The sequence below is a fragment of the Canis aureus genome, chromosome 5, assembly GCF_053574225.1.
Source record: "Canis aureus isolate CA01 chromosome 5, VMU_Caureus_v.1.0, whole genome shotgun sequence".
Classification (NCBI taxonomy): Eukaryota; Metazoa; Chordata; class Mammalia; order Carnivora; family Canidae; genus Canis; species Canis aureus.
In genome coordinates, this window is record NC_135615.1 from 23,661,218 (window position 1) to 23,674,681 (window position 13,464).

The 13,464-nt window shown below is 41.9% G+C and overlaps 1 protein-coding gene and 1 long non-coding RNA gene across 4 annotated transcripts in view; one reads left to right on the plus strand and one right to left on the minus strand.

Annotated features, from left to right (window-relative positions):
• The window catches only part of LOC144313822 (uncharacterized), a 53,029-nt gene that overhangs the window by 39,172 nt on the left and 393 nt on the right, over positions 1 to 13,464 (minus strand). For all 3 annotated transcript variants that reach the window (XR_013379438.1, XR_013379439.1, XR_013379440.1), the window contains exon 2: positions 7,095 to 7,215. This is a non-coding gene — a long non-coding RNA (uncharacterized LOC144313822). The remainder of the gene's footprint in view (positions 1 to 7,094; positions 7,216 to 13,464) is intronic.
• BEND7 (BEN domain containing 7) overlaps positions 12,727 to 13,464 on the plus strand; it is an 81,227-nt gene continuing 80,489 nt past the window's right edge. Inside the window, exon 1 of the mRNA XM_077897175.1 lies at positions 12,727 to 12,860. The gene's annotated coding sequence lies outside the window, so the exon portion shown is untranslated. The remainder of the gene's footprint in view (positions 12,861 to 13,464) is intronic.

Consider the following 13,464-nt stretch of genomic DNA (forward strand, 5'->3'; position numbering starts at 1 on the left):
GGCAACTCCTCCCTGTGGCCTGGGCAACAGGGGACTTGCAGGGGCTCGGGGTCAATGAGGAGATCCAGACAGGAAAGCAGACCTTCCCTGAGAACGCAGCAGGAAAACAAGGAGAGGCACTCAGGATATGAGTGAAAACAAGATGACCATTAAGTGAACGCATGGATGGTAACAGGTAAGAGATGTCCTGCTCTGTCTCCTCTAATGAGGTCCAAAACTTACGCGATTTTGCTGAAATACAACTTAGGAGTTGTGATGGTTAACTTTATGTGTCAACCTGATGGGGACATGGGCACTCAAATCCATTGTTATTTCTGCATGTGCCTTTGAAGGTGTTTCCAAATGAGGTTAGCAGTTGACTCGGGGGGGCCGGTAACATAGGTTGCCTTCCCCAAGGCGGTGGGCATTACCAAACTGTTGGCAGTCTGACAAAAACGAAAAGGCAGAGGAAAGAGGAATTCACTCCTTTTGCTTCCTCCCTGCCTGCTTGGGCTGGGACATCCATCCTCTCCTGCCCTTGGACTGACCATTACAGCGTCAGCTCCTCTGCTTCTCTGGCCTTCAGACTCAGACTGAACTACATCACTGCCTCCCAGATCTCCGCAGTCAGATCCTGGGACTCCTTAGCCCCTGTAATCAAATAAGCCAATTCCTCAAAGGAATCTCTGTATCTGTACCTCTATCTATATCTTTATTTCCTACTTATTCTGTTTCTCTGGAGAACCCTGATTAATAGAAAAGTAAAAATGAGGCCATAAAACATCGTGGAGGGAAATAAACTTATACTCACCCAACCTAGCTACCTCTTCCTGCACATTCCCTCTCCCCAGACCCTACCTAATCACTCACCTACCTGAATTCCATTTCCCATTGTGCATTCAGTGTTTTAGAAGTGATAGCCTAGGGGAGCCAGGGTGACTCAGTCCATGCGGTGTCTGCCTTTGGCTCAGGTCACGATCCTAGGATCTTGGGATCCCACCCCACATCAGACTCCCTGCTCAGCAGGAAGCCTGCCTCTTCCTCTCTCTCTGCTCCTCCCTGCTACCCGTGCTGTCTCTGGCTATTTAGCAGCTCGCCAAACTGTACACTCACCGAAGGCAGGAGCAGCCTCCCAGACACTCTTATTTCCTACATGGCCCAAAACCTAGAAGCAAGTGCTTTGCACATAAGTAGGAGTTTCAAGGAGTTGACAAATACAATCTCCAAACTGCTAATATCTAAAAACACTAACTAGTGTTATTAATCTCAAAAAACAAAACAAAACAAAACCAGATCACAAAGAGAGCATCTTGCCTTTACGGTTCTCTCTAGGACGCCTTGAGAACGAGACTGAGCACAAGGTCAGGAGACTGGAGGGCAGACTGCAGTCTCCCGAGCTACAGGCTTGGCACCCTTTACCAGCACTAAGTTAGCCATAAGAAAATGAATGACAGTCCTGTCAGCATGCTATACACTTTGGGGAAAGGAACGGATGAAATCATATTGGCAGGATATGTCTCCTTTTTCCCTACAATTGTTCATTTGATCTTTATCCCAAAGCTTCTTTGACATGATTAACCAAAGACTGGAAGCTGAAGATATGAGACACACAAAAGCCTATTAGATTATCTAGTCCATTTTTTAGGCCACATGTACAATTACGTGTTCCCTATAGAAATATTTTCTAGAACTTTGTCTGCCCCTTTCCCAGTAGACCTCTCTGAATGTTTTAAAGTCTTTTCTGGGGAGCGTGTTCCAGTTAGGCACATCGTAGACACCTGACAGTTTTTCTGAAGCTTCTATTTCAATTTGTCTTATTTAAATTTTGCCCCATTACTCCTACTTAGACCCTTTTCCTGTCACCATATTGTAGATAGTTTTCATATTCCTTTTTAGGCATAATTTAACCATGCTTCACACATTAACTTGAGTAGACAGTATATGGTATAAATTACACAAAACAGCGATGTGTGAAGACATTCTGTGGTGAATAAATTAAAGCATTAATTTCAGACATATCAAACTAACACTTTTTAAATTTGTGGTTCCTATAATTTTCAGACCTGTTTCTAAAGTCTCTGCAGTGGGGGAATTAAATGGAAGAGATTAGTCTAAAACTTCTACTTTCATTTCATAGGTTGGAGATCAGCCATTTCCATGAATATTTAAAAGAGAAAGAATCTTTTTTTTTTAAAGAATTTAACACAGAGGTCCTACTCGGATTTAAGGAGATGTTGCCATTCAGACATACAGGTGAATAAGATTAGGCTTAGCAATTCACCAGACATCACCACCAACAATCTGGCAGCCAAGAGAGAATTAAGGGAGATTTTATTGCCCACAAAGTATATGTGAAATTTGGTACAATGAATCTGAATTGACTGAAGAAGCGCACATGTTTATAGTATGAAGAGAAGATTAAAAATAAAAAAAAAAAGAACCTAACTCATATTTAACCAAAATTCCTCTGTGCGAAAAGGAACACTTTTCCAGCACAGGCTCTCTGGGGATCCTGGGGTTTCTGGTTTCCACGACCGATGCAGCATTGCGGAATGGACAGGGATCTAGCACCAAAACACATATGCTCACAATTCCTTTTAAGTAGTGAGTCTTGAGATGAGTCAAGTTTATTATCCTTGTTCCCAGTTTCAATTTTCACCATAGTACGTACCACGTTTACGTTTTAATTTTGCTGATTGCCTGTCTCTTCCAGCCCTGACCTAGAATCTAAGCTCCGTGAGGACAGAAATTTTGTGTTTTGTCTTGTTTACTTCTGTATGCCTGGTGCCTAGAATATGGCCTGACCCACAGCAGGCAGTCAAGTGTTGGTTAAAGGAAATCACTTATTTGGCACCGATTTCTCCATTTACAGAGACAGAAAAATAGCATGCATATGTCTTTGCTAAAAAGAACTAGATCCAAAAAGAAAAAAAAATTGTTCTACTACAAGAAGTTTTTTAAATTCTTGAAGGTAGGCTTCAAAATAGTATTATTCCTTATAGTATAAACTAGGAAGTATCTTAAATCTGACCATCTAATTAAAGGTGCTAAAGATGAGGCTCCCTGAGGGCAGAGGCAGTGTCGTATTTTTCTCTCCGTATCAGTTCAGGACACAGACCTGGAATGAGGCATAAATGACATCCAGCTGGAATGGCTGACCTAGGCTGTGCTGGCCACTGCTCTAAACACTTATGCACATTAATTCATTGACTTTTTATAATCGTTCTACTTGGGGGCACGATTTTTATCCCCAGCTTCCAGACGAAGATCATAAAGCCTCAGAGAATAAGTAACTGCCAGTTATCAATGTTTCGTTTCTCAGCTCCAAACTCACCCTCCTTTGCCTGGGTTTGTGAGCTGGGACTGGCCAAATATTGTATCAACAGAGGGCACCAGAGGGACACTGCAAGGCTGCAGCCCCAGGAAGACCCTCCCTTACAGGCCCTAGACCTCGATGTTTGTTCTTCAGTGTGAGAAACCAGAAGGCAGCTTGGAGGAGTCCCAGCTCCACCTTGGCCACACTGTGCTTCTGCAGCACAGCGCTGGCTCTACCTTCCGGAAAGTCTTTTCCCACCAGCAGGCTGCATGTTCCCGAGGTACCCACAGCTTCTATCAAGAAGACTGACTCCCCTTAATTCCTTTATTTATCCCGTCTGCTCAGCCAGGAGGTAGTGGTTGGCACCCACCTTTTACTCTGTAAGTAGGTAGCCTCCTTCTCCTAGTTAACAATTCTTTATAATTGTCCCTGGATATAGTATTTGAAGGGTACTCTATAATTTCAGACCCCAAACAGTCCAAGACTGTACCACTAAGAAGCAATCAAGCTGGACTTCAAACCCAAAATGTCTGATACCAGAGGGACACTCCAAACCATGATGCTACACTGTCTCCAATGTTTGGGATAGAATCCAGGATAACTCCCCCAACAGCCTGGAACCTCTGAGGCTGCAGAGATGAAAACTGCAATACGGGAGTGAAGTGCTGAATTGCATCTCCTCAGGTATGACATGGCTTAATACTATACAACCCTAAATCTTAATATTTCAAATCCCTTTTATATGCAGAATTTCACCACCAAACAACCCTGTAGAGTTGATAAGGCATATGTTATTATTCCCATAGATAAACTGAGGCCCACAGATACTGAAATTTTACACAAAGAGTTAGACTCGAGTCTTCCAACTCCCAACCAGAATTTTATTTACAATATCACTATCTTGCCTTGAGATTTAGTTACTCTGGAGTCAAGTGGACTGTGAGATTGTGAATAGTGGATCTCCAAAAGATCCATGTCCTAATCCTTGAAGCCTGACTATAACCCTTATAAAGGGAACTTCACAGATGTGATTAAATTACAGGGAGAGAGGGAGTTATCCTGGATAATCAGGGTGACCCCTAAATGCCATCATAAGAGTCCTCAGAAGACAGAGGCAGAGAGAGACTTCACACACAGAGGAAAAGATGTGAAGACAGAGGCAAAGATGGGAATGTGTGGCTACAAGCCAAGGAATACAAGTAGCCTCCAGAAGCTGGAAGAGAAAAAGATACAGAAAGAGAAAAGGAAGATTCTCATCTAGAGCCTCTGTAGGGAACACAGCCCTGCTGACACCTTGACAACAGCCCAGCATACTAATTTCCAACTTCTGGCCTCCAGAACTGTGAGAGACCACATTTCTATTAAGTCGTCAAGTTTGTGGTAATGTCTTACAACAGCCTCAGTAAATTGATACACTGACAAATTCAAGTTTCAAAGAAAAGTTTATACACATAGAAAATAATTTCTAAAAAAAAAAAAAAAAGAAAAAAAAGAAAATAATTTCTAAGCATGACATAAGTAGTTCCATAAAATTAATTTCTTTCAAATGAAAGATGCTAGGCACTGGGGTGGCTCAGTCAGTTAAGCATCTAACTCTTGGTTTTGGCTCAGGTCAGGATCTCAAAGGCGTGGGACCAGGCCCTGTGATGGACTTGTCCTGAGCATAGAGGCTGCTTGAGATTCTCTCTGTCCCTCCCTTACCCTGCGTATATGTGCATGCTCGCTCTCTCTAAAAAGAAGTAAATTAAATGAAGGATGTTAAGAATATTGAGAATGAAAACACAAGTTACAGAAAATAAAACCTTCTGAGACTGCTGGGTGGCTCAGCGATTGAGCATCTGCCTTTAGCTCAGGGCATGAGCCCACAGTCCTGGAATCAAGTCCCTCATCGGGCTCCATGCAGGGAGCCTGCTTCTCCCTCTGCCTACGTCTCTGCCTCTCTCTCTGTGTCTCTCGTGAATAAATAAAATCTTCTAAAAATAAACAAATAAAGAAGAGTTAATATCTATTCTTTTCAAACTATTCCAAAAAAAAGGAGGAGGAAGAAAGTCCAAATACATTCTACAAGGCCTGTATTACCCTGATACCAAAACCCAGACAAAGACATTACAAAAAAAGAAAAAGAAAAGAAAACTATAGATCAATATCCCTGATGAACATAGATGCGAAAATCCACAAAAAGTATTAGCAAGCCACATTCAACAGTACAATAAAAGGATCATTCACCATGTTTGAGTGGAATTTATCCTGGGGATGGTTCAATATCTGCAAGTCAATCAACGTGACATACCACATTAAGAAAATGAAGGATAAAAATCATATGATCATCATAATAGATGTGGAAAAAACATTTGACAAATTTCAACATCCATTTACGATAAAAACTCTCTAAAAGGTGGGTTTCAAGGGAACCTACCTCAACGTAATAAAGGCCATATGTGGAAAATCCACAGCTAAAATCATATGCAATGTTAACAGCTGAAAGCTTTTCCTTTAAGATCAAGAACAAGACAAGAATGTCCATTCCCTTCACTTTTATTCAACATAGTCCTGGGAGTCCTAACCACAGCAATCAGACAGGAAAAAGAAATAAAAAGGCATCTGAATTGATAAGGAAGAAGTTAAATTGTCACTGTTTGCAGATGACATGATAATATAAAACCCTGAGCAACCCACAAAAAACTATTAGAAATAGTTACGGAACTTACATAATTCATTAAGAATTCTGTAAAGTTGCAGGATACAAAACCAATATACAAAAATACGTTGTGTTTCTATTCACTAATAATACAGTAGCAGAAAGATAAATTAAGAAAATAATTCCATTTACAATTACATCAAAAGGAAAAAAATACCTAGGAATAAACTTAACCAAGGAGGGGGAAGACCTGTACTCTGAAAACTACAGAACACTGATGAAAGAAACTAAAGACAACACAAATAAATCCAAAGATATTCCATGCTCATGGATTGGAAGAATTAATATTGTTAAAAAGTCCATATTACCCAAAGCAATCTACAGATTCAGTGCAATCCCTATCAAAATACAAATAGCATTTTTCACAGATCTAGAACAGATAATACTAAAACTTGCAGAGAACCACAAAAGATTTCAAATAGCCTAAGCCAATTTTAAGAAGGGCAAAACTGGAAAGATTACAATCCCAGACTTCAAGATCTACTACAAAGCTACAATAATAGGAAGAGTATGGTACTAGCCTAAAAATAGACACATAGATCAACAGAACAGATTAAAAAAGCCCAAAAATAAACCCACCATTACATGGCCAATTAATCTATGACAAAGGAAGCAACAATATAGACTAAGTAAAAGACAGTTTCTTCAACAGATTGTGCTGGGAAAACTGGACAGCTACATACAAAAGAATGAAACTGGACCACTTCCACACACACACACACACACACACACACACACTAAACTCTACATGGATTAAAGATCTAAATGTGAGACCTGAGACCATAAACCTAGAAAAAAACATAAGCAGTAATCTTTCTGGCATTGGCTTAGCAACATTTTTCTAGATATATCTCCTCAGGCAAGGAAAACAAAAATAAAATTAAACTATTGGTACTATACCAAAATAAAAAGCTTTTACACAGCAAAGGAAATCACCTACAAAGGGCAAAGGCAACCTCCTGAACAGAAGAAAATATCTGCAAGTGATATATCCAGTAAGGGGTTAATACTCAGAATACATAAGGAATTTTTAAACTCAGCACCAAAAAAAATAATAATAATAATAATAATCTAATTTAAAAATGGGCAAAGGAACTTAACATTTTTGCAAAGAAGACATCCAGATGGCCAACAGACACATGAATAGATGTTCATCATCATTCATCATCAGGGAAATACGAATCGAAACCACAATGAGATATCCGCGCACTTGTCAGGAAGGCTGAAATAAAAAAACAGAGAAACAACAAGTGTTGGTGAGGATGTATAAAAAAGGAACCCTTGTGAACTGTTGGTGTAAATGCAAATTAGCGCGGTATGGAAAACTGTACGGAGGTTGCTCAAAAAATTGAAAAGAGAATTAACATATGATTCAATAATTCCACTACCATGTACTCATCCAAAGAAAATGAAAATTCTAATTTGAAAAGACATGTGCACTCCAATGTTTATTGCCACATTACTTACAATAGCCAAGATATGGAAGCAACCCAAATGTCTATCCATAGATGAAACGATAAAGATGTTGTACAAACATACCGTGGAATATTACCCAGCTATAAAAAAGAGATACCTTGCCATGTACAACAGCATGCATGGATCTAGAGGATATAATGCTAAGTGAAATAAGTCGGTCAGATAAGTATTGCACAATTTCATTCATATGTGAACTTTAAAAAACCAAACAATCAGAAAAATAAAAGACAAAAGAACAGACTCTTAAAAACAGAGAACAAACTGGTGGTTGCCAGAGGAGAGGTGAGGGTGGTGGAATGGGTGAAACAAATGAAAAGGATGAGGGCACACTTATCTGGATGAGCTCTGAGTAATATATAGAACTGTTAAATCATTATACCATATGCCTAAAACTAATGTCACAGTACATTAATATACTTCAATTAAGAAAAAGAAAATGTACAAGAATATCCATCATCAATAGAATGTATGAAAAACTGTGGAAAAGAGTGAACTGCCACTATACCCAACATGAATGAATCTCACGTATAGAACGCTGGCCAAAAGAAGTCTGACACAAAACAGCATACACTATGATTCCATTCATATAAAGTTCAAGAGCAGGCACATATTGAGGTAAGGTCATAGAAGTTAGAACTGTGGTTTCCCTTGGGGGTTATCTGGGTGGAGGGACCACAGGGGAGCCTGCTGGCGGGCCAGAAATGTTCTATATCTTAATCTAGGGGGAAGGAGTATACATGGATGATACCTAAGTAAAAGAAATCGACTGCAAGTATATACCTAAGATTTATAGTCTTTATCATATATGTTGGATCTTTTTTTTTTCTTTAAAGATTTTATTTATTTAGTCACGATAGACATAGAAAGAGAGAAAGGGAGAGATACAGGCAGAGGGAGAAGCGGGCTCCATGCCAGGACCCTGACGCGGGACTCGATCCCAGGACTCCAGGATCGCACCCTGGGCCAAAGGCAGGCGCCAAACCGCTGAGCCACCTAGGGATGTCCTATATGTTGGGTCTTAATAAAAAAGAACATTAAATATTTATTATATTTTTTAAAGATTTTATTTATTAATTCATAAGAGACTCAGAGAGAGAGGCAGAGACATACCCAGAGGGAGAAGCAGGCTCCCTATAGGGAGCCAGAGGCAGGACTCCAACCCAGGACCCCAGGATCACGACCTGAGCCAAAGGCAGACGCTCAACCACTGAGCCACCCAGGTGCCCCTATTTATTTCAGGGGATCCCTGGGTGGCTCAGCGGTTTCGTGCCTGCCTTTGGCCCAGGGTATCATCCTGGAGTCCCAGGATCGAGTCCCGCGTCGGGCTCCCGGCATGGAGCCTGTTTCTCCCTCTGCCTGTGTCTCTGCCTCTCTCTCTCTCTCTCTCTCTCATAAATATATAAAAATAAATCTTTAAATAAATAGGTATTTATTTATTTTAAAGAAAGGACAGAAATGTAGCAAGGATAATGCATCACGTTTAAGATAGAAAAACAGTATACCATTCCCAAGTTTCACTAAAAAATAAGTTTTAGGGTTTTCCTCATTTGCCAGATAGGAGTAATAGTATCTATCAACTTCATATAGCAATTAAGAGAATCAGATAATATATAAATATAAATATCTTTGTACTCTAATAAGAGAAGTCCTCTGTCGATAGAAGGTAATATTTGTAGAGCATTCCAAATATATCATTTTCACTTAAGTAATATCTTAGAAATTCTTCTTCCGTTCTTTTAAAATACAGTAACTAAAACCCATAAAGTAAACAAAGAGGAACTCTGAGTTAGGCCAGCAACAAATCGATAAATTGATAATTGGTCCTAAAGTAGAGCTGCCCATTCTTTCCAGGACCCCTCTGATGGGCAATTGTCATTAAATCAAAATGTTGTTTCTCCTAATGTTAAATCTTCCTGAAAGATTCCAGAATCTGCCTAGAACAGGATACTCAATTCCAGAGACTACCACCAAAGATTTATTAAATTTCAAGCCCAATAATACAATCCTGCTTACCCCCTTTTTTGAGTTATTAATAAAACAAACAAGATTGGGGATCCCTGGGTGGCTCAGCGGTTTGGCACCTGCCTGGAGCCTGCTTCTCCCTCTGCCTGTGTCGCTGCCTCTCTCTTTCTCTGTCTCTCTCATGAGTAAATAAATAAAATATTAAAAACAAACAAACAAGATTGCAACCAGCTCTAACAACTCATATAACAACATGGTTCAAATCGTACAGTTCCTCTAAATCAGACCGGTCCAATGTGGTAGCACCAGCCACACGTGGCTACTGAACACTTGAAATTTGGCTAATCTGAACTGATCTGCCCTCTAAGTGTAACACACACACAATTTTCAAAATTTCATACAAAAAAAGAATGCAAAATATCTCAATATTTTATATTGATTATATGTCAAAATGATAATATTTTTAATACACTGGGTTAAATAACTAAATATACCTAATATATACCTAAGTATGCCTAGATAAGGTATACTACAATGAATTTAATCTGTTTATTTTTAGGTTTTCTAAATGTGCTAATAGAAAACTTTAAATTTTGGGCAGCTGGGTGGCTCAGCAGTTTAGCACTGCCTCCAGCCCAGGGCCTGATCCTGGAGTCCCGGGATCGAGTCCCACGTCAGGCTCCCTGCATGGAGCCTGCTTCTCCCTCTGCCTGTGTCTCTGCCTCTCTCTCCCTCTGTCTCTCCCATGAATAAATAAAATCTTTAACTAACTAACTAAATAAATAAATTTTACATATGGCTTGCATTGTATTTCTACTAGACAGCAGGGATCTAAATAAAGATAGACCTTTTTATAATGCTATTTTTCTCAGAGTTTTCAAAAGAGTTTTAAGAATTAGGGTGAAGACTGCTTAAATGTTTTCTGGCCAAATTACCTGTCTTTGTTAACAATTAAAATCTACATTGAATCTTTACAATCAACTGAGTTTTAGAGTGGTCATATGATGTTTGGCCCCCACGAAGTCACAGAATATTTAACTGGTTTTCCCTGAGCTTTAATAATATGTAAACCTGTAGTTCTAAAACTTTTCAGGGCTTTGTACTGTTGAGGCAGAGAAATGAACTTAATAGATCTCCAACATGACTTTCCAGGATGCCCCAACACAAAAGCTACATTCAATTAACCAAAAATGATACTGCTATGAATTGAATTGTTGTTCTCCCAAATTCATATGTTCAAGCCCTAGCCCCCAGTATGATATGTGGAGGTGGGGGATTTGGGAGGTAATTAGGTTTAGATGAGGTCATGAGGATGGGGTGCTGATTGATGGGATTAGTGTCCTCATAAGAAGAAAAGATCAAAACTCTTTCTCTCCCTGATGTGAGGACACTGTGAGAAGGCAGCCATCTACAAGCCAGAAAGAGAACTGACCCTGCCAGACCTTCATCTGGGATTTTTTGAATTCACAACTGTGAGAAAATAAATTTTGATTATTTAAACCACCCAGTCTACTTTACTGTATTTAGTTACGGCAGCTCAAGTAACTAACACAGAGATCTACTGCTTAAAGCAATCTCTCTTTTATTAAACATGATAATCTTCACTTAAGGCTATTTATGAATAGGTACATTTTGTTATATAAAGACATGATGATAAAAATAAATAAATAAAGACATGATGATTTGCACAATGTGAAGAATTTAAAAATAAATATTTGTTGACTTTCTCTATGTGTTAATAGGACAGGTCTGACCTACAGCTTCTGTAGACCAACTCACTCGTGGATCATCTTTGTTGAGCCAGAAAAAAAGGATCAAGGAAGATGAATATTATTTAAAAACATTGTTACTTCAAAATATTTCATTCTTAATTATATAAAAAATATTTTCTTCAGCACATAGAATTCATATTTCTATCCTAACTGAAAATGCAAAGTTGTTCATCTCTCCCCTAGGGATTTGCTTACTGGTGTGGCACTTTCAATGATTTCACCATAGTTTAGGCATAATAAAATCTCATTTTATGCTCCAAGGCAGGAACGATCCTAAATGCTCCTCAACCAGTATAGTACACAACCCTGTGGCTTTTGGAACAACATTTAAATAGACATCCCAAAGAAGAAAGGGTCCCAGCCTAGGGAACGAAATAGTATGCTTGTTTCTTTAGAAACTTCAAAACATCATCAGATGTTTACTGCTTGGTTTTAAAGAAAGAAAGAGAAAGAGGGGCCAATAGAGTAGATTTAATAGTAGTAGTAACAGAAGATTCAATCCCTTTTTATCACTTTAATCTTTTTTTTTTTTTGCCACCTTTTAGAGCTCCAAAGGGTCTAAGTTACTCCAAACAAAACAAAACAAAACAAAACAAAAAACAAAAACAAAACCATACAAAATTTTGTTTGTCCTTCACATATTTTCGGGGAAAAGGACCCTGAACTTTGAACATAATCTCCAAGGAGGCAATGACCAAAAAAAGTTAAGAATCTTTTGGTTAAGGATTTGCTTAAGTAAAGTGAATGGACATTTGTCCTTGCACCTGGCCAGGTAGGGCCAGCTTCCTCATTCGCCGCACACCACCTAAGACCTCAGTATGTGTGTGTGTGTGTGTGTGTGTGTGTGTGTGTGTGTGTATATACATATATATATATGCCAGGCCCTGCTTCAGTGATTGGATTACTTGCTTGTTCCTTGCTTTTGTTTCCTGGGTGTGTGTACCCTAGCTGCTTCCAACTTCCCTCTTCCCCAGAGTTGTCCTGTTCTGTGTACCCCCCATTAGAGAGAGGGGCTGTCTCCTCCTCTGAGTGAGATCCAGGGTGAAATGCATCCCATTTATCAACATACCCCTCTCCCTCCTTCCTGGCTACTCTTCTGGGGCCAACCCGAGTTTGCCACCGTGTGGAATGGGTTGTCCCACCTCTTTTACTCTCTTAGTATTTAGGTCTAGGGACGGTGGGGTTCGGTGAGGTACTTTGAAACCTATCAGATTACAGTCCTGCGCTGCCATTCCCAGGCTGCGTAAAAATGCTCTTCCCTTCCCACCCTGAAGATGTTGCGAGTCGGGCATGGCGTGCTCCCAGCTCCCCAGAGCAGAATATCATATAAAAGCAATAAAAGCATTCTGTCGCTGTCCATTATTTTGGCTCTCGCACACCAGTGGCGGAGTCCCCCCGTGCACCTGCCTGGGCCATTTCTTCCCCAAGAGTCAGCAGCAGAGCCCCCGAGCACCCACTGACTGACGTCGCGGCCCTCACTCCTTCCACCCTCTCCACGCCCCCCGCCCCCCCGCCCCCCGTTCCAAGTTGTCTCCTTGAAGAGAACTCCAGATCTTTCGACAACCCCTTTTGTATTGAGGTAAAGAAGCCTCGAAGCTCACTCTCCTCACCAGTAAATTCTCCAATCTCTCCGTTTCCTGGCAGAGCGCGGAGAGGGGTAAGTTGTGTGCGTGTGTGCGCGTGTGTGCCTGTGTGTGTTTCCTAAAAACTTGCGTAAAGCCCGCTGAGCGCGGCCCCTCCGACATCCCGGATCTCCAGGCAAGGAGTGGGCTGGCCTGGGTCCCCCGACACCCGGCACGACGCCTCCCTGAGCCCGGCCCCGGGGAGCGGCGGCGAGAGGCAGGCGAGCTCGGGGTCGGGAGCCGCCCCCCCCCATCCCCGGCGGCAGCAGCGGCGGCGGAGGCGCCCGGGTCACCCCCACCGCCCGCGGCCCCCGGCCCGACCCCCGCAGTCCCCGCCGGGAGGCCGGCCCGGCCGAGGGCGCTGCGCCGCGGCCTCCGGCTCCTCCGCGGGGCGCCGCGCGGCCAGGCCGGTGGGTGGCGGCGGCCCGGGCCCCCGGGGATGGCGGCGGCCGCGCTCCGCCAGCAGGTGGCCCCGGGGTCCCGGCGGCGCCGCCTCCTCCCCGGCGCCCCTCCTCCCGCGGGGGCGGTCAGCGCCCCGACCCGGCTCGCACCCCGCCGCCGCCGCCCTCGGCCCGCCCGCCGCGTCCCCGGGGCCGCGCTCGCCGCCGCCGCCGCCGCCGCCGCCGCCGCCGCCGCGTC